Source organism: Falco naumanni, chromosome 1, assembly GCF_017639655.2.
Source record: "Falco naumanni isolate bFalNau1 chromosome 1, bFalNau1.pat, whole genome shotgun sequence".
NCBI classification, from domain to species: Eukaryota; Metazoa; Chordata; class Aves; order Falconiformes; family Falconidae; genus Falco; species Falco naumanni.
In genome coordinates, this window is record NC_054054.1 from 117,037,317 (window position 1) to 117,057,543 (window position 20,227).

The window sequence follows — 20,227 nt, forward strand, 5'->3', positions numbered from 1 at the left end:
TGTTGGGCACTGAGGATGCGGTGGGCAAATCAAGTCATGTTGTTTGTGGGAAGGCACTGTCTCAGGAAATACAGTGACGTGAATATTTATTGCTTCCTTTACTCTGCTGGCTCTGAGCACCGAAGCCTTGGCTGGAGTTCTTGAACCCTCATCAGGAAAAAGTCTCTGCTTGAGTTTCAGCTACTTCCCACTTGTCCGGTACGTCCCACAAAGCCTTTGAGGGCAGCGCGTCCATCACTGGAGAGATGCAGACCTTTCTAACGCACATGAAGATCCCACTTGCTCTCGCATTTGCTGCAGGTCTTGGGGTACCCCCAACCCCCTGCATAGATGTGACCTGTGATTCTGCTTCAGCCCTGACTGTTAACAGATGCTCAGGCTGGGCCAAAATTCGGTAGCCTGCCTATTTCTCAGTATTTACTGATTCCAAACCCTAAGGGCAGAAAATCTTCCCTATATTCTTTCATAACAGGCAGGGGAGGTCCCAGAGATGGCTGCCGTCAGGGAGTGAAGAATGGGATCACCAAACACATTTCTGCTCATTATTTCTGTGCTTTTTGTACTGTAGCAGTTGGATCTTCATTCAGGTGCATGCAAGTTTTAGGGTGAAGCTGCTTTCATTGTTCAAACAGCTTTTCCAGTAACCCTGGCTCTTTTATTGAGATTTACAGGAAAATGACTGAGAAGTATAATGGCAAAATAAAGATGCCTTTAAGCAGACAATAGAAATGTGTTTCCTGCTCTTGAAAGGCCATGCACGGCAAGTGGGAAGCGGATCCCAAATGGCTCTGAGTTAGGTTGACTAGCTGGGTAGGGAGGGTAAATCACAGCTGGACGGGTATCTTTAGGATGAGCTCAAAATCCTCCCCAGAAAATCACATTTACCAGGTTTATTCTCAGGCTAGAACCCTCCCCCCCTACCCCCACCACTCCCCGCCCCCCCCCACTCCCCCGGGTGTTAGGCTGTTTGCTGAAGGTCTGTGACTAGTGGCCAGGAGAAACAGGCAGTACTTCTTGGGAATTCAAATATGACCTGGAAAATGTCCACAGAAAGTCACAGGTAAGACTGGCTGAGCAGAGGGAGAGAAAGCTGCTCCCCACCATGGGCACTGTTCCCTAAGTCACCTGGACACTTCTTTGAAGTGGTTTGATGTCTCCTGAGGAAAGGTGGCTGGGCCAGGCACAGCCTGAGGTGCGGGTGATGCAGGATGCCTGAAGGCTGAGGGTCAGAGAGCGGCTCAGGCTTGGGGCTGACACCCGAGGACCACCAGCTTTGGAGCCTCAAACCTCAGCCTGGATGGACCCTTCTGGTCCAGGCCAGTGGTGAGAACAACCTTTCCTTGGCACTTGACAGGGAAGAGGGTCATGCTGGGGATTCCCTCGCTCACATGAGGGCAGAAAGGAGGGGAGCACCAGGGTGACCCAGAGTGACAGTGAAGTGACAGCCATAGCCCTCCTGGTCCCAGTACTGTGGGGTCACTTTCTCCTGGAGTTTTATCATTTTATGAGTTTTACCATCAGTAGGAGCACAGGCCGAACTGATGCACTGATCCTTTCAGGTGAGCAGATACAGCCTGGCCACAGCAGAGGATGCAAATCCTGCTTCCCTATTGATGCAAGGGACACCAACACAACAAGGCATCGAATCATAGGATCAGGTAGTGGGAAGGTACCTTTGAAGGTCGCCTGGTCCAACCCTGCCCTGCAGTGAGCAGGGACATCTCCAACCAGACCAGGCTACGCACAGCCCAGTCCAGCCTGACCTTGAATGTTTCCAGGGATGGAGCATCCACCACCTCTCTGGGCAACCTGTGCTGCGTGTCTCACCATCCTCATTGTAAAAAATGTCCTTATACCTAGTTTAAATCTACCCTCTATTAGACATGAACTATTCTCCTTGCATTCTCCAGGAAGACTGACTAGTAAGGACACTGAATGGTTCCCTGCTCCAGGCACTATGTTTTTACAAATCACCCATCTGGTGTCCCAGGACAGTGGAGTAGAGCAGCTTTCTCCTGCAGCAAGTGATGGGCTTGGCTGTTCCCTGGAGGAACCAGTTTTTGCAGCTACTGCCACACTCCTTGCCAAGCAGCCCAGCCACGTGGCCTCCTGGTGTGTTTTCAATCTGCTTGCTGAGCTGCCCGTGGGATTTGTTTCTGTTCAGGATCCTTTGGCAGCCCCGTTATTTTGTGCTCGTGCTCTGCGTGTGTCACTCTTTGTAAACTGGAACTGCTCAGTGTTGAGATAAAGGCTGATAAATACTGCAATCACATGTGGCTGTCTGAGGAAAGAGATTTGGAACAACTTTTTTTTCCCTTTTTTCCCTTTTTTATTTTTCTTTAAGTGTCATGTCTTATACTGTTTTAGCTCTCCTTTTTGCAGCCTTATTCCCTCTCTGGAAACACCTGCTGAAGCAAAAAGGAGGAGGAATGAGGATGATTTACAAGTCATATATGGCTCTGAGGACAGAGAACATGACAAAGTGAATGTCTCTCTATAATAAACTGTGTCCCGGAGTTAGGAAATCCTCATCCTAAAGGACTTCCCTGAGGTTTGGAGACCTGGGTCTCACAGACACCTCCTGTTAGCAGCTATTTTCCTGGGCAAGGCTTGCCAGCCCTGTTAGCAGTGGTGAATGTGCTGTCACACCCTGGACTCTTCCACATGGGTGGCCTCTCAGTTGCTCATCTCCTGAGCATCTTGGTCTCAGCTCCACCTGCAGCCAAGGATTCACTCTGGGCAGAGCCCAGCTGTGACACAAACATCTGCAAACTCTTCTCTACCTTGCTGAGAGGCTACAGCAGAAACCTCCTGCCCAGTCTCCCACAGTGCTGCCTGTTTTGCTTCTGCTCATCTGTACCATGAAGTTCCCCACTGGAGTCATCACCCAGAACAGCAACGGAGTCACTCAGAGTGGGAAACAAAGGAGAACAAAACATGGCAGAGGCCTCTTGTCTGCCCTTTCAGGTGCCTTTTCATCTCTACTCCCTGTGCTGGACCTGAAGAGATCAGGTCATACCCTCTATTCATCCCATCTGCTTTCTCTTACATGATACTACTTGTGCCCTGCTCCATTTGTACCTCCTCTTGCCTGCCATATTTCTCTCAAGACACAGTGGTAAAACTTGCAGACCATGAAACACAATCATTTGAAAATACCTTATTAGACACGTTGATTCCAATCTGAGATGCACATGCAGACCATGAGTGATGTACCCCAGCGGTGACATTGGGAAGAGATGCTTGGTGGGGGAGCACTTTGCAGTCAACAAGCTTGGTCTAAGAAGAATCCTTCTGGGGATCTTCTCACAGGTTTAACAGATCTTTTAAAGGTAGCTCTTGTTTTTACATCTTTCCATAATTCAGTAATGCTTCTCCACTGGAAGGATGAAGATTTCTGGGAGCTGGCAGATTTTATTCCTTTGGCTGCAGAGAGAAACTGAGGTACTTATCAAGCTCAGCATCTTTCTGCATCTGTAGGAACTTTGCTACCCATCCTTCAAATTCAGCTTTTGCCCTTCTCTGGAGTTAGTCTCCTTAGCACTTGCACAGTGATGGGTGTCGATTCACATCTAAGCACAACGGTTGTCCCCATGGTTTAGTTGCCTCTTTAGGATCTGTTTTCCTTCTTATTAATTGTCTGCACATTTTATTGGCTCATTTACCCCCAGCTCAGTAAGAAAGGAAAGCCTTTGAACGGGGTGCTGACTAAATACTTCTGGATCTTGTACCTTTGCCTGCTTTGTTTTGATCCCATTGCACGAAAGGATCAAAAGGGAACAAGTTTAATCATGGAAGGTGACAGCAACAATGCTGAAAGTGCTGGGAATGTTACCTCAGAGCCACAACTTCACTCGGGAAGCTGTAAACATCCCTTTCAACTCCTAAAATAATGAAGGTGCCTGCCACCTCCTTGTCCTCTTTGATCTTTGCCATCAGTTTCAACTCTGTGTGTGACAGTGCTGGGGGGGGGGGGGGGGGGGGGGGGGATGTGACTTGTCAGAAGGGTGAAATAGGGAGTGGTGTAGAGGAAGGCAAAGAGCCGCTGTCCTGTTCTGGGCTGCTCCTCTCCTGACCGTGCTGGAGAGGAACCATCCCCACAGAGCAGGGACTTACCTAATGAACAAGCCTCAGACTATCAGTCCTAAAGATCCAGGCTCACTGCAGGCGATAACACATCCCAGGCAAAGAAGAAGGGTAATAAAGGCTATTGCCATGTCCCTAGTCCCTGTATTGTCAGGGTTACCTCTGAGGCAAAAAGGACAGTGGAAAATGCTCATTCCTCTCATGCTGGAGAAAGACAAAAAATGAAAACATGACCCACAGCACCTGCCAAGCTGCTCAGCTGGGCAGCCTGGGACTGACACCGAGCTGAGTCATTCCCACCTGGAGGTGGGAGCAGGGGCAGCCTGGGCTGGGGGTAAAGCTGGTGGAGAGAGCAGGATACCTCTGTCCCAGGACACATGGCGAGGGACACATTAGCCCGTATGGAAGGCAATGCTCAGAGCAGGTCCATGTTGCTTCCTGAAGCAAAGCAGGCAGTGAACTAATTTTCACAAACCCATAAATTTCTGCTGGGTAGAACCAGGGCAGATTTGGCAGCAGTGGAAAGTGCTGGCTGTGGTGATGATGGTTATTAACAACCGGCTGTTCACTTACAGGTGAAAACTTCTGTCTGCAGTACCCTGACAATAAAACACGGTGCTGATCTAAAGGAAAACTGCTCCTGGGGGTGTTCAAGCTGGAGCACCCAGGAAGGCGCTGGCTCTGATTATCCTTCCTTGCAAATCTCAGCAGCAGTCTGGCAGGAGGGAGCTGGGACTTTGGCACTGCAGACTCATCTTGAGACAGACCACTTTTTTTTGTTAAAAGGGAACAACTCTCATCTCCACCAAGCAGGATTCAGCCCTATGTGCCTCCAGGTGAGACATTTGTGAGCTCATTAGCAAAGCCCTGAGGTCTAGATAATAAGTGCTGCTTGCTGTTCCAGCATGGGAAATCAGGTTGCCTTTCTAGGCAGATACCTTTATTAAATCGAGCTGTGACCTTCGGGACACTGAGACAGACACAGGCTGCCACTCTCTGCACACAGCAGAAGTGGGTGTCTGCTAATTGCTTCCCCCGCGGGTCCTCACACCAAGGGTTATCATTTTTCCCTCCACTTAAGGGTAGTTAGAGAGGAGCTGAGCTGCAGACTCCTGGGCTGCTGCTTTGCACCCTGCCCCGAGCGCCAAGCAGGGAATCGTCTTTGCTCTCTGTCTCTGATATTCCTGGCAAATCTAAGAGCTGGGCTATGCCTGCAACGGTGTCGGTCGCTGGAGTAATGCTCAGTCAGGAGGTCAGGGCATGCTCCATCTCACATGAGTCCTCACCCTGGAGCAAACCCTCCCTGGGATCCAGGGCACGGCGACTCTTTGTGGCTGAAGAGCTCAGCTGGTACTCGAGCGTTGCACAGAGTCAGATGGATGGCAGGTGGGTTTTTAAGGACTAGCAGGTAGGGAACAGAGCAGAGTACTTGGATGCTCCTGGAGCAGCTGCTCCAGTGAGCAGGACAGGAGGCAGGAGGGTTTCTGCAAGGGGTGTCTCTGCAGGGCAGCCCCAAGGAGCGAACCCTGACACAGCTTGTGACAGCTGTGAAAAAGTCCTGCGTTACCAAACATCTGCGATTAACAGAAACCTTTCACCCCTCTGTATCCATCCAATGTCTGTTTTAATCTTCTGGCTGGTTTGAAGGAAAACAGTAACCCTTTAAACCCTGGCTGTCTGCCAGCTCCGACGTTCGGAGTCGCTCCTGGTGCATCATCGTGGCGGCTGGGTTGAGACATGGTGTCACTTCCCACCGCCTCAGCCGTTCACTAATAAATGACATTAGGCATGTCAGGCAGGCATGGTTGTCTTTCTCTAGTCATCCTCCAATTTAGCAATAAAAGCCCTTCAGCCTTCAGCCGCAAAGGACCTGGCGTTCTTCTCTACCTTGTTGCTAGCCTGAGCTTATCACAGCTCATCGTGACTCAGTTTCCCCATTGCAGATTAAATCCAAGACCTTTACTAGCAAAACATGTCTACTACAGAAAAGTGCTACGCACGGCCAGAGGGTTGTCATTCTGCTTGGAGATTAAGAGAACTGTCAAAAATTAATAACTGCTGGGGAAAACCAGTCCAGGTTGTTTCTCTTTCACAATGTTCGGATTGTTAAAATTTCCTGTGGGAGGATATTCTTTGAGTTCTTTACATTTTCAAGTACCAAAAAATGCTTGTTTCTTTCCCAGCTTTTGCAATTTTTCTTTCCACTGTTCTATTTTCCTGCAAAACTTTGCCAGCACTGGAAGACTGACAGATTTGTGCAGTATCAAAGCTCTCTTGTCACTTTGCCACCACACAACAGTAAGGATTTGGAAAAGGGAAAAGAGGGGAAAAAATAGGGAAACAATTTCTGCTAGCAGAGTAAATGGGTGAGGAAAAGTTATAAAAAAAATAACTTCAAAGAAATGTAAAATTAAAAATAAATCTAACAATCATGATTATTTTTAAGAATTTTTGCACTGAAAAATATATCTAGCCAGCCTCAAGAAGCAGGTTCTCCAGCAGATCACACCCCTTCGCAGCTCACAAAAGGCCCTTTGCAGCTGGGTTCATTTGTATTTTTAATAGAAGTAAAAATGTTTACTTGAGAAAGCTTCTTGTCTTGAAGTCTTGGTTTGCAAATTATGTCTGCATGTGACTGTCTGCAGGTGCAGATAGCATCCTCTAGAACAGCCCTGGCAAGAAATAACTGCAACGACACTGAACAGCTTTTGGTTTTGTTTTCTTTTATTTTCTTATTTTCATCCCTCCCCCCCCCCCCCCCCCCCCCCCCCCCCCCCAATTATGTCTTTCTGGGACTTTTACTTTTGGGGTTTAAATCTTTTATTTAGGGCAAGAGAGTGCATTCAGGAAATCGTGCATCGCTGCCTGCAAAGCGCTTCAGGACATGCAGTGGGAGCAGAAATGTGCTGTTTTAAGCCTTCAGGGTGACAGCTCTGGAGATGAAACCCCTCTGTTTGTCCCCGCTGCACTGGAGTCTGTCCTGGCCACGGGGCTCAGCCCTGGGCTGGTGCTTCTGCCTTGGGCAGGTGATGCCGACCCTTCCTGCAGGGATCTCTGCATGTGTTTCAGGCTGTGGCGATTTGCAGGTGGCTCATCTGAACCAGAGAAACCTGAACTGTATGTGAGAAGACATCACTTCCAGCATGAGCATTTTGCCTGAGGAGCTTGTAGTAGTCACCAGTTCCCTTTGGCCATGGTTTACTGAGGCAGGAGGAGCCCACACCACAGAGACCCCCTGCAGCACCTTGCTGGGCTAACCAGGCTCCCGAGAGCAAGCCGAGGATGGTGGGACTGAGCATGTTGCAGACATGGGGAGAGGGTCACACCCCAGTGTTGCTCCAGAGCTTGTGGCACCTCCTGAATGAGATACAGCCATGGGGCCCCGTGTCCCACAGGAACCCCACGTGCACCAGCCAGCACACCCTGTAGTGCACAAGGTGGTTAGTGTGCAGCATCACGCACGAGGCAAAGCTCATCGTAGCGTTAGTGACACTTTCCTAACACTGATCTTTTCATGCCTATCTTAACCCTCCTGTGCTCAACACCGCTTTCCTTCAGTCCTCGTGAAAACCACCATAATAATTTGAAGAGCATCTCATTCAGCCCCTGAACGACCTTGAGGCAGGAATTTTCTGGATACATTCCCTACAAAGCTGATGGTTTTAAATCCACTTAAATCCATACCTTCAAAGGTCTTGCGGTGGAAATGTTGAACTCTAAACCAGATAAAAATAGACCTCTGTAGGTTACTAAATGCATTGCAGATAGCATCCTCAGCAGGTTTTCCTCTTTTTTTCTCCAGAAAAATGCAAAGTGAATGAGCAGCCTTCCTGGTAGGAAATGAATAAACCAAGCTGCCATCAGACTGTTGGTGGGGGGTAAATGATGGAGTGAAGCATGTTCCAGGCTTTCATTCAGTGCCACAAGCTGTCTCCTGGCAGGGACCAGGAAGATGCCCATGTGTCTATGGGACGTCACGTCTCCTTGGCAGGGTGGCACTCATGCTGGCTCTTGGAGCATCACTCCAGGCCTCTCCACTGCGTCCTTGAGGGCTGTGCTGCTGGGACTGAGGCTTTCCCTGTGCTTTCAAACACACCTCCTGCACTTCAAAGACACATCTGCAGTTCTGAACCTCCCGAACTGCTGTTCTCCTCCACCTGGATGGCTGCTGGCTGCGTTCTGCCTGGTCTGGCGCTCTGGTGACCTGACAGTTGTTTCTAGCTCAGCAGGGAGAAGGTCTCCATCCAGCTCCTTGACTGCACAATGTACAGGTAACCAATAACCGCTCCCAGGGAGCTATGTTTCTGCTGAGCCAGTGCTCAGAGCACCTACAAAACCCTGAGGCTATCATTGCTTAACCTTCTCATTGCTACTGCTTCTTGCAGGGGGAGATCTGTTTCTGGCCCCTGCAGCGGTGTATCACCCCTTCCAGGCTGTGCATGCTCGCTGGCTGGCTTGCATTGCCAGAGCTTTATGAAACATGGTCTTTCTAGGAGCTGCTGCCTTTAACAGTGACTGCACCAGCTGCTTCTCCATTTTCCTCCTGATTTACCAGGAGTTTTGTCTGGCAGCGTCTGTTGCTCTACAGATACCCGCTGCTGTAGTTAAGACTAAGTCTCCGCTTATCTGAATATCTCCATTATCTAAAGCTCCATGAATGCCCCTCACAATGTGCTTACAGACACTAGGAACAGTCCCGTTTCTGGGTTTTGGCAGTACCCCTGCTTCCATTAAGTAACCAGCATACGGGTGGCATCATGTGGCAGGTGAGCATTTTAGAAATGGCACAGCAGTTGTGTGTGTCTCGTGACTCATTTCAAGTCTTTACAATCTCATTTCCACATGGAAACGAGAAAACCTGCCTTATGACACCCTTCCCAGGAGTGATCTCCATCATGCTAACACTTTTTAGTTGCTCTTCTTCCAGCATATGCCAGCATACAGAAATGTTCTTGTTACAGCAGCTTTCCCTTCAAATCTATGGCCCTTCTTTGCTCACAAACTCATGTTTCTCTTTTATTGAGGCCCAGCAGGGTTTTTTAGTACCAGCTCTGTGCTGAGGCTCTGGCCCTGCTTAGCAGAGGAGGGAGGTGTGTGCTGGCTGTTGAGGGAGAGCCGTGGGGTACCGCAGTGGGGAGGCAGGCAGCAGCTCCAGGGTGGCTGGGGACCCGCGGGGGGAGGGATGGAGCTGCAGCTGCAGAGTCCAAAAGCAGCACACACAGGACAGGAGGGATGCTGTTTGACTGCATGTCTCTCTCTCTTCCTGTTTCTCAGGAGATTTCCTCTGGCTTGTGAAGTGGAGAGCTGGGACACCCGTCCAGCACGGCTCTGTCTGGACAGCCCTCAAGAGAGGGACTGCGGTCCTTGATTCATGATCACAGCCGATGGGCACATCTCCTGGTACATACCACTGCTTTCTGGCAACTCTCCCTTCATTAGATTTCCTCTAGCAACATTTAATTAACCTTCCTAACCCCCCTGTATCATATAACTTCATCTCGATTCATGCAGTATATCATAGATGTTCTCTAAGTGCCTGGTGGCAGCAAAAGGGTGATCCATGGCAGAGGGGAACCCCTGCAGCACTGGAGCAGTGGGTCACCTCCTCTCGGCTTCCCCTGGCTCTTGCAGGGGTCTGTTTGCCTGGGGACAGCACACACGCCAGGGATGGGCTCCCAGAGGAACAGGGCAGGGGTCTTCCTGCTGGCTGGGGAAAGCAAGACAAGGTCATTGCGAAACACCAAGGCCCCACCGAGTGCAGGCAAATGCTGCAGGTGGGTGTTTATGCTCCAAAATACCTACACGCTGGTACCCCCAGCACCTTTACAAGGACAGGAGAGCTCTGAGGGTTCATCCATCACTGCTGTGCGCTGCAGGGGTGACCAGATGCATGGCTTATCCTGCTCTCTGCTCTCTTGGTGTCATCCTAAACAGCTTTTCTCCTTCTCTCCCTCTGAGCAAGGGCCACCTCATTCATGGCTGGGGGGACCTGAAGAGCAGTCAGTGCTGTGACCTCGGGTCTTCAGAAGACAGCACGTCCTCTGCCCCGGTCTCTAAGCCTGCTGATGGGCATTTGCTGTGTAGATCACATGAATTTGTGTAGCTGCTGCTGTTCACCCCTTCCTGCCTGCCATGTGGGTGCAACAGGTCCTAACAGGCTGTGAGACCCTTTTCCCTGCCTCCCCCAGCTCCTCTGGTGTTCAGGGCTGGACGATTATTTAACCTTTTATGCTTACCTCAATTCTGCTGCCACCCCCCCGCCCTCCCCTCAAAATAATAATGCGATGCTTCAGCTCTGAGCCTGCTGTCACACCTCAGGTTGCTTCTTCTGCAGAGCCCTATGTGATGTAGTGCATCCCCCGTCCACCCCCCGCCCCACCACCTTGTGAATGGGCTACGGGAAGAACTGGGAGCTGCAAGTTCGAGACAACCACCTGGCTGCCGCAGAGCATGCTCCTGTTGCAATGGGTTCTCTCATATTTTATTTTAAATTAAAACAATGCTTAACCTTGATAAATTGTGATTTAGGCTTATGAGAAAATAGACTCAGGAATAAATAGCTTGCTCCAGCGTGAAATTGAATAAATCTGAGTTGAATCACAGAGTGTTACTTACAGAATAACAGCAAATGATGTGTGTGGTTTATTGTTAAACAAGAGCAGAGCTCTGGAAATGAGGTTAAAAGGAAAGCTGTCAAGGCTGCGTTTCGCAGCTGGTTCCCAGGCAAAAAAGAAAACTCTGTTAAAGAGGAATTAGGAGGGGAGCATTTATCAGTTATTGACTGGAAATAAGCCTTAGCAAGGCAAAACTAGCAATATCAGAAAGAGGATGGAGCCAAGGGACAGGATCAAGTTAAAAACCATACACAAGTCTGTGGGGTCAGAGAAATCAGAGAAATTCCAGCTCCTGGAATATTTGCAAGGCTTACAATTTACGAGACCTCTCTCCATACATCCCGGCACCGGTCCCCATGAGGATCGGATTTTCTGAAGCACTTAGCACTGGGGAGCCACCAACAAGGGACAGCAAGAACTTGTGGGAGCTGAGTAGGTCTGTGGGTAGGGCCATCCAGCTGGGAAGTGACAAGGGGGCTGCTGGCATCGTGTGCCTTTGGATACAGCCCCTGGAATGTGGCCAGGCTGCTGAACCCTGCCCTCATGCTGCCCTCTGCCATGGGCGCTTATGAAAAAGAGTCTCTCTGCTCTCTCCAGCAGCCTGTGTGCCGGCTCTTAGCAGTGTCTGGTCAATAAATCAGCTCTGAAGTTTCTAGGCCGTGTGGCATTTGGGATGTGAGTAGACTTAAAAGATCTTCTAGGAGTTTTCCAATTGGACTTTATAGGTTTTCTTCCACCTGAGGAGCAGCTTAATGCCAGCCCTGCCTCTCGGGGCTGAAGGGGAGGCCACGCAGATGTTCAGCTGGTGGGTGCTTACAGCAAAGTTTGGGTGACAGTGTAACTGCTGCCAGATAACAGCTGGCACACGGGGGACAGGAGCTCCCAGCAGGCAGTGCCAGCAAGGTGCTGCAGCCCTGTCAACAGGAGACCAGACCAGGGAGCCATGGGTACCTCCTCATGGGAAAATCCATGGATACAGTCAGAACTGCCACTGTGGGAGCCTGGTGCATCCTTGCACAGGAGCACAGGCAAGGAGAGGTCTGCTTTGGAGACAACATGTCTAGGGAAGCCACCCCTCACCAGGTGGGTGACAGGACAGGGGTATCGAGGACAGCACCAGCGGCCGCCGTGGCAGCACAGTCCATTTCATTCTCACTGCAGTTCTTTGCACATGAATTTTAAACTTGGAACAGGGAAAAAGTGGGTACTCTAGGTCCTCTGTCTCTGTCTCAGTACTGGAATCCTGTAACTCGGCTTTATTTCCTGGAAAAATAATTAAGGAGAGTAGTACCTGGAAAATATGTGGAGGTGAGTAATAGTCAGCCTTGGCTGTCAAAAACTTATCATATCAAACCCATCTAATTTCCTTCTGTAAGAGGGTAACTGATCTTCTGGACAATGCAAAGGCAATAGATTTTATCTGTTCTGATGCACCGGCATTTTTAACTCTCACAGTCATTAAATCCCCATAAACAAGCTAAAGAAATATGTATGAAATTAATCTACCATATGAGGATACAACTGGGCAGCCAACCAGGATTAAAAAGCAGCTACCAATAACTCTTTTTCAGCCTGGAACAGCCTATCCTTAAGGCCTTCCCCGGACCTTGGGCTATTCAACTTCCCTGCCCATGAGTTGTACTATCAAACAGAAGATGCTCGTGTTCCTTGCATTTGCAAAAGGCTTCAGATGGCAAAGGGCTGAAAAAGACTTTAAATGACCTTGAGACTAAGGAAACAGCCAAAAAAAGCTCTAGTCCAGAGTTCAGTAAGGATGATGTAAAACTCTCCTTTTAGGTGGGATCCAGCTAGGGATGGAAGAGGAGATCACACACGTGTGTGTGACATTGCAGTGTCCCACCACCACAGAAGGGGCATGCTGTCCTGGCTGTGTGCAGGCAGGGCTCAGGTCACCAGGACTCTCTACCAGGAGAAGATCCGGCTGGGACACCATGCCCAGTTTGGAGCACTGCACAGCATGGCAGCTGGAGTAACCCAGAAGATTCCAGAGGTAAATGCTGAGGACAATCACTAACCTAAACCCCTGGAGTGACTGGATGAATTGGGGCTGTTCAGCTTTGGGAAAGAGATGGCAATTCCACACCTAGACTTGTAAAGGCTGCTGTAAAGGTGGGCCTTGTGCCATGTCCTTGGTGGCCAAGATGCATTCACCTAATGGTATCATCACAATAACACCTGATACATTGCATGGAGAAGATCTGAATCCATTACCAAAATCTTCATGAAGAAGCTAGACAAGAAGTAGAGCTGATTTTATCTTGGGAAAGGTGTGGTATGGGTGGCTAGGGTCTATGGGTTCCTTTGCAACCTTGTAGGTCTGTTCCCTCATGTGAAATGCCAAGGTACCAGAGCTGACCCAGCATCTGTCCCAGCGTGGGGTGAAAAGAGCTGGAGAGCAACACAGGACACAACCTAGGCCATTGCTCATCTATTGAGTCAATGAGTTTAATTTTTTTGTGGGTCTCCAGGGTTTTGTCAAGTCCCTCCGCTGCATTCACTGAAAACCAGGTGAACAAACGTACGCTTGCAAATCAGGGCAAGCTCAGCTCATGCTCCGTGTTAAGCTATTAAGACATCAAGTGACCTTACACCTCAGCATCTGCTACTGCTGGCAGCATCCCTCCTTGTTCGCTACTGGGAGGAAAACATAGGAACAGTCTTTGGCAGTGGTGCCTTTTGCCAGGCACTCTGCAAACGCCAAGTGCCCTGCAGCCCCATTCACTGCCGTGGTGTCCCCTGCACAGAGTGGAAAGGGACAAATCCTGGAGTTGTCCGGGAGGTACTGCTAGGACAGGACAGCCCAACAGTGAGCTATCTGACCCAACCGTTCCAGGTTCCCCGGGAGCTGCAGAGCGGAGAGGTTACCCCTGCCACCTGATGGGCTGAGCCCCCACAATCCACCAGGGAATCTTACCAAGCACTCGCTCCTTCCCAGCTGCAGCTCTTAAAGGAGGGAATGATAAGGCTCCTAGTATTTTCTACTCTTTCAGTGACAATCCAGGCTGGACACCTGCTATGCAGAGTCATCTCTGAACTACTGGTAGTTTGCTGTGTTGGGCACTGACCCATAAAATTGATGGCATTTACTTGCCGTGCAGTCAGAGCTTGGCCACACGCTGCTTCGGATGTGGCTGAAAGCACGGCTTTCCTGTCCGTCCCCACTTGTGCCTCGTGTGCCATTCACGCTGCAAATGCTCACAGAGGTGTTGCCAACGGGTTTATTTAAAATTTGCGTGCTATCCTGTCCTGCTTAATCCACCTGCAAAGGATGAGTGTGTTTTCTTCATGCCAGCTTTACCTTTTCAAGTGGCATCCCAGGTAATACTGCCCTTTTACTCCTTGGCTATACATTGTAACCACTTTGCTTGCTCACATCATTGCCTTTAGGTTAAAATTGCACTGCAGGTAAAGGTGTAAGCATGGAAATTGTTTAAGGGGCCATGGATGCAGCTGTCCGGGTTGGCTTCTCTAAAATATATCTAGTAGCTATCTGCAGAGGAAGATAACCATTTTCTTGCCACATTCCCTCTTGATTATATTGTGCTGAATCTTCCCTGGAAATTGCTCTTCTGGGTTTTAGCAAAAATATAATAAAAATATATCCTGGGCAGTGAGAAATCATGTGGAAATTACTCCACAGTTACATTTATGCCTAGGGACCAATTTCAGGTGGAGCTGCCCACATGCCCTGGAGTGGTGCCGGCCCCTGGAGCGCAGCAGGGCTTGCTCCACATTTATGACACCTTGGTGATTTTATGCCAAGGCTGGAAGTGGTCAAGAGGGAAAAAGTTGTGGTCTTCCACCTCTTCATCTGACTCGGTCAAAGCTGTGTTTTCCCACAACATTATCATCTGGTCCTTCCCCTCCTTTAAAAATGCTGGTGATACCCACTTTCGTGCAGTCTGAGCTCTGGTTCCTGGTTTCAACCCAGTGGGAAGACTTGCCAATATTCCCGGTGCCTGGAAGTGGTGGCATTTCACTAAACTGAGCAAGACTAGCATACTGCTGTGGTGGTAATACCTGCTCCAAAGGAGCTCTACAGCTTCCATAGCTCTGGTCTGTAGCATATATAGTAAAGCAAAGCTTCAAGACCGTCTGATATTTTGTATTGTCTGGGACGCTCTCTCCATTGCTGCTGAGCTAACTTGAGCAGCAAGTGTGTTTGGAGTTAATTGCCTGCTGTTTGCAAACTAGCCGATGAGTGTTTAATTAGTTTCCTTAATTTAAACATGATCATCTAAATCTAAGGGGGAGCCACTGAAAAACTCTCTACAGATAGAGACTCAGAGCAATTAATTCACTTTGGTATTTTCTTTCTCAATTTCTTTTTAACTGCATACAGTGTTGACTTTGTTTGGTTTTAAGGCCCAGAAAAAAAACTCTTCCAATTTGGCTGTGGATCTCCATCCACAACATCTACAGCAGCAGCGAGTAAGTATCCACACTGGCTAGCTGATGTCTTCACTCTGTACTGCTCCTCAGCGAAGTGCAAAAAGAAGCAAAAAAATTCTCATTGACTCTCTAGCATCTAAGGTGACCTCCACTGAGCAACCAGCCTTTGACAGGCTGCAGCTGGGTAGGCAAGATGCCAGTATGTTTGAGCATTTATCATCAGCCACGTCTGTGGGCTTTCTAATGATGACAAGTTCAACCAAAGGGGTAATCTGTTCCATTGGAAATGTCAACCAAGATTATATTGAGTTTCTCTACTCCCAAAATAAATCTTCAGGGAGATCCACTTGTGCTCAAAGATCTTTTCTTGTCCCTTTTAGATATGGTCACGCTCACACTTTAAACTTCCAAAAAGTGAGTTGTGCATGCATTAAACAGGCATTTGCTGGAGTCTGATGTGCCTCAATACCATCTGCCCTGATTGTGCTCCACCTCCTACAAGCCAATGACTGGTTCTCCTGAATGACCCATGAAACCTCAAAGTCATTATCAGACCCCAATAGAGATAGGACCTAATCCTGACACCACGCAATGGAAAGACCGATGCCAGTGTTTTCTGGAGAAGGTCCTGAAGTATTTATTCTTTTAAAACCTTCATGCAATCTAGAAGCAGCAAACTTTGAAGACTGGAGAGAATAATTATAAAACCAGTCTGCTTGGGAAGTCAGCACCGTGTGTTGGTCAGTGCTCAGCTGTCAGTTCTGGGTAGAAGAAGCATGGTGGTAGAAGAAGCATGGGGATATCGGGAGGATAAGCAGGGCTAAAGCCAAATGCTCCTTTAAGACCACAGTGAAAAGATCAGAACTGTGCAGTTTCACAGCCAGGAAGGTGAAGATCCTTGCATTCCAGAACAACCGCTGCTGCTCTCTCCAGGGTCTCGGTGGCTTCCTGACCCTTGCCAGTTAGGGCATGCTTTCTCAGAACGGCAAATCAGCGTCTGTGCTCTGTATTTAAATAAGGCAGAATTGTGAGAGATCTACATGATCAGGCTGTCTGACCTCCTGTGCAGACAGAGCAAAGGGCTGTCCTGTACCAGGGGCGATGAGAGCATCTCCCAGGTGTGGCTGTCACACATGCTGACACCATAACTTGGGAAACTCACACGACATCTTCACTCAGGTGAATGACAGGTTATCACTGTACTCCCTTTCAGCAAGTGACAGAGGTCAAGAGTGGAACAGAAGAGTGAAACAAGACTTCAGGGAGTGAAAATGGTGCAGCCAGGCACCCGCCAGGGCTGCCACTGCCTCAGGAGCAGCATTTGATTGACTCGGAGCCTTGCAGCAGCAGCTGGACTAGGGGATACACAAGCCACAGCTCACACCCAGGACTCTGGATGGACCTTAGCTTCTGTGGGAGCTGGTCAGTGACAGGCCCCATTGCTCTGCAGCCTGCTCAGCTCCAGGTAGGGCTCAGCTGGCTCAACGTTGGTGTCTAATGCCATTGGAGATGCCATAGGATACGCTGCCTGTCTTCCAGCTGGCTGTCCAGGAAGACACTCTCCTGGACATACTTTGTCATATCTGTCAGCCTTGTGTAGCTGTCTTGCTTATTTCAAGATTCCTGAAATGGGACTAGACCCCTGCATTAATTAAGCACTTCAATGACTCAGTCACAACACAGGAGCATCAGTCCCAACTCAAGTGAGGCAGGGGCATTTTGCTTTAAATCACCTGCTGATCACAAATGTTTATCATATATGTCTTTAGCCCTTTTACAGCAGAGCTCCTCAGGGATGCTCATGACTAATTTTTTTTTTTTTTTTCATTGAACATATTGTAAGCAGCTCGAAGGCAGCTGAGTGCTGTGAATTGGAAGCTGAAGTCAGCACACTTCCCTTCCTGTGGCTACCACGACCCTGGAGATCTCATTTAACCTTTCTGTGCTTAGGGTCCTGGCAAGGAAGACGGAGATAAAGAAATGCCAGACTTCCCTACTTCATGTGCTTGAATGGCTTCAGAGTCCTTGGAGGAAAGGGCTAGCTGCTGGAAACCTGCAAATCCAGTCGGCAAATGGAGGTGTTAACCCTAGCTCTGCTGCTCCGTGCAAGGTTTTCATTCTTTAGTTGACAATTGGCAATAACAGCCAGAAGTGCTTCAGCTGCAGCTTAAGTATCTTTTTCCCTTTAATGAGACCAAGTGCTTGATCACCTTTGTGCTCCTTCTCCAGCACTGGTAGCTGATATACCTGGTGCTGACCAGAGACTTGCAGAAACTTCTCCTCCCTCTAAGAAAGGAGATGCGAGCGTAGTCCAAACCTGTATGAAAATGACAGCTAGAAACTCTATGAACTCTCATTTGGGAGTTAATTTACTTTCTGCTGATGTTGCAGCAAAACTGACCTCCCACTGGCAGAGGCATCATTTTTCTTCTGTCAGGTTGTGAATGACCTCTCATATGTCTGAGAAACATAAATATTGTATAAAACACTCCTTGGAGCCCATGTTTTTTTGAGACACACAGCACTCTATAAATGAACAAAGTGTGTGTGTGTGCAGAGCTTACAGCAAGACATCACATTCTGCACTGCAGGATGGCCCAGGGCAGCAGCTGAGACTGGGTCTTGGCGGTGCAGGTAAAGCAGGAAATTCAAACAGCAGTGAAACTGGAGAATTAGAATGAGTAATTTTTGCAAAAGTTCCAGGTGTGAATAAACAACTCCACAGGTCTTCAAAGCACACAGAAAGGAGGTAGATTATCTGCAAGATGTGCAGTGACAAGATTTTTTGCATTTCACTGTCTTCTAGGAATTATTATGATTTTACTATTTAGCTCTTCTTAAAAGGAGAATTCACACGTTTACTATTTAAAGAGTTTTGAAGTTTTCCCTGCTCACAAAATAATGAGCTATTACTCTCACATCCACCTAAGCTGCCACTGCTGTTGCTAAAAGATTTTATTCATGCGCCTCACCTTCAGCAGGGGAGCAAAGCCCAAAGCCAGAGCGCCTCTGGGTAGACACCCCTGGATCTGACCTACATATGTTGTCTTAGACACATGGGGATAAGTAACCCTGAAACATCTAGAAGGATGGTGGGTTTTCTCCTTATGAATGAAGAGCAACCCTCAGCCAGGTGATGCCAGCCTGGCACTACCGCCAAGAGGCTCAGGTGCCCTGTGCCTGGTGCAGAGCATCCCTGCACCCAAGGGCACCATCCCAGCACAGCCGTGCTACTCAAGCAGGTTGGTTGTAAACAACCCTGGTGAACAGAACTTCATATTCAGCCCAGGCTGTGAGGCTTATGTTACCGAAACAGGATCCTGTGATGATAGCTTTCTACTTCAATGATTGTAAATATCTAGGGATTTATCCTTGTCTAGTAAATAATATCACTCTAAACTGACCTTGACAGATCACACAGAGTCAGTGTAATAGAGCATCATAAACAGGGCAGTGTGCTGGGTGTAGTGGAAATTGAGAGCTTCATTAAACATGAGACAGTCATTTAATTAAAGCAAGTCAGACATGCAGTCCAGGTGAGAGTGGTAATGTAACTGGCCTCACACCTCAGGCACTGGCTCTGTGCATTTTGCTGAGGCCTGATTCAGGCTCCCAGACATATTTTCAAAACCACCTGAGTCACCCGCAGAGAAGCTGCCCCTGCAGACTTCAGAAGATCTGCCCTGCTAGGCATCAGAAGCAGCCTACAGGTGGACATCTAAGTGCAGATGCCTTGATCTGGAGCTGAATCCCACTCCCCATGCTGACATTTCAAATGGCCACAAGGAGGTGGATTGAACCCCTTGATACGAGGTCCTGACCCATGTCTGCTGGCTTCAGTTTGTAACATCGCACCCCGCTGTTGTGTTTGTGAGACTGGTGCTGATATGCATGGCATGTGCCTGCTGCTCCTCCTCATGCCTTGGTCTTTCACAGGGCTAGAGAACCCAGCACACCCATTTGTAGCAAATTGTGTTCCGGATGGGTTTAGCCCCTTGGTCGTTTGCAATGCTAATCTTACAGGAATGTGTGCACTAATAATGGACAGTTAATGGGCTGTCTAAACTTGCTTAGGTCCCTTTCAAGGATGAAGTTTGCAGTGATAACAAAAGCTGAAGCAGTTCGCAAGGTCAGGGGCAGTGGCAATTTGCCAAATGATGCTCTTTCCTCCATGCTAAACTGGGAACAGCGTGGGTAAATGAATCTTTAAAAACTCCTGGTTCTTATTGCTGAGGTTCATAGAACCTGGTCTGAAGGCAGCAGTGTGCCCTGCTTTGATTTTATTGCGCTTCTTTCTTGTTGTCTTTCCTGGAGAATCTGTTATTTGTTGGCCTGTCAAGAAAAAGTGTAGATGTGGCGGCACTGAGTTTGCTTCGTCGTTTGCACAGCTCAACACTCAGTTTTTGACACAGATGTCACCAGGCACTTGCTTCCCCTGGATTCTTTTCCCTTGTATTTCATAATCCTACCCAACTTTCTGAGTTAGGAAGTTTAGCATCTGGTGAACCTCTCTAATTCCTATATCTTAAGAATGAATCGATACACAACCCCCTTACCAGTCCTCCGGTGTCCTGACCCTAGTAATCGGTTTGCCCTTCACCATTGTAGAGAACAAACATGGTAAATGGACAAGATGAGTGATGACATTTAGAAAAGTGTGCTTACACCATGCTTCTTACCATCTCCCCCTCAAACATGGTTAAATCTAGGGGACTCTTTCCAAAGAATACTCCTCTCCAACGTTTGGTATATTATCCCACTGATTCGGTGACGAGTTTCAAAAAAGGTTAGCACTAAAAATCTGTGTGCTGACAGCAGTAAGACAGCCATTGTCTTCTCATTTAAATTAAGAAACTGTACTGCAAAAAACTGCAATGGAGAACTACATCCCCATGATGTGCAACAGAAAATCATGAAGTTGCAGACAAAGACTCAAACAGACACATGGACAGAGGGTGCGTTTGCCACCCAAGGAAGCCAAGGCTGGGCCAAGGGGGAAGAAGGAGCCTGCTATGGGAACTGCCACCAACATGGGCTGCCAGGTCAGCTGCACCACGTTGGGACTAGAGCAATGTGCTGTGCCTCGGTCGTGGGGTGTCTCTAACACCATCCTC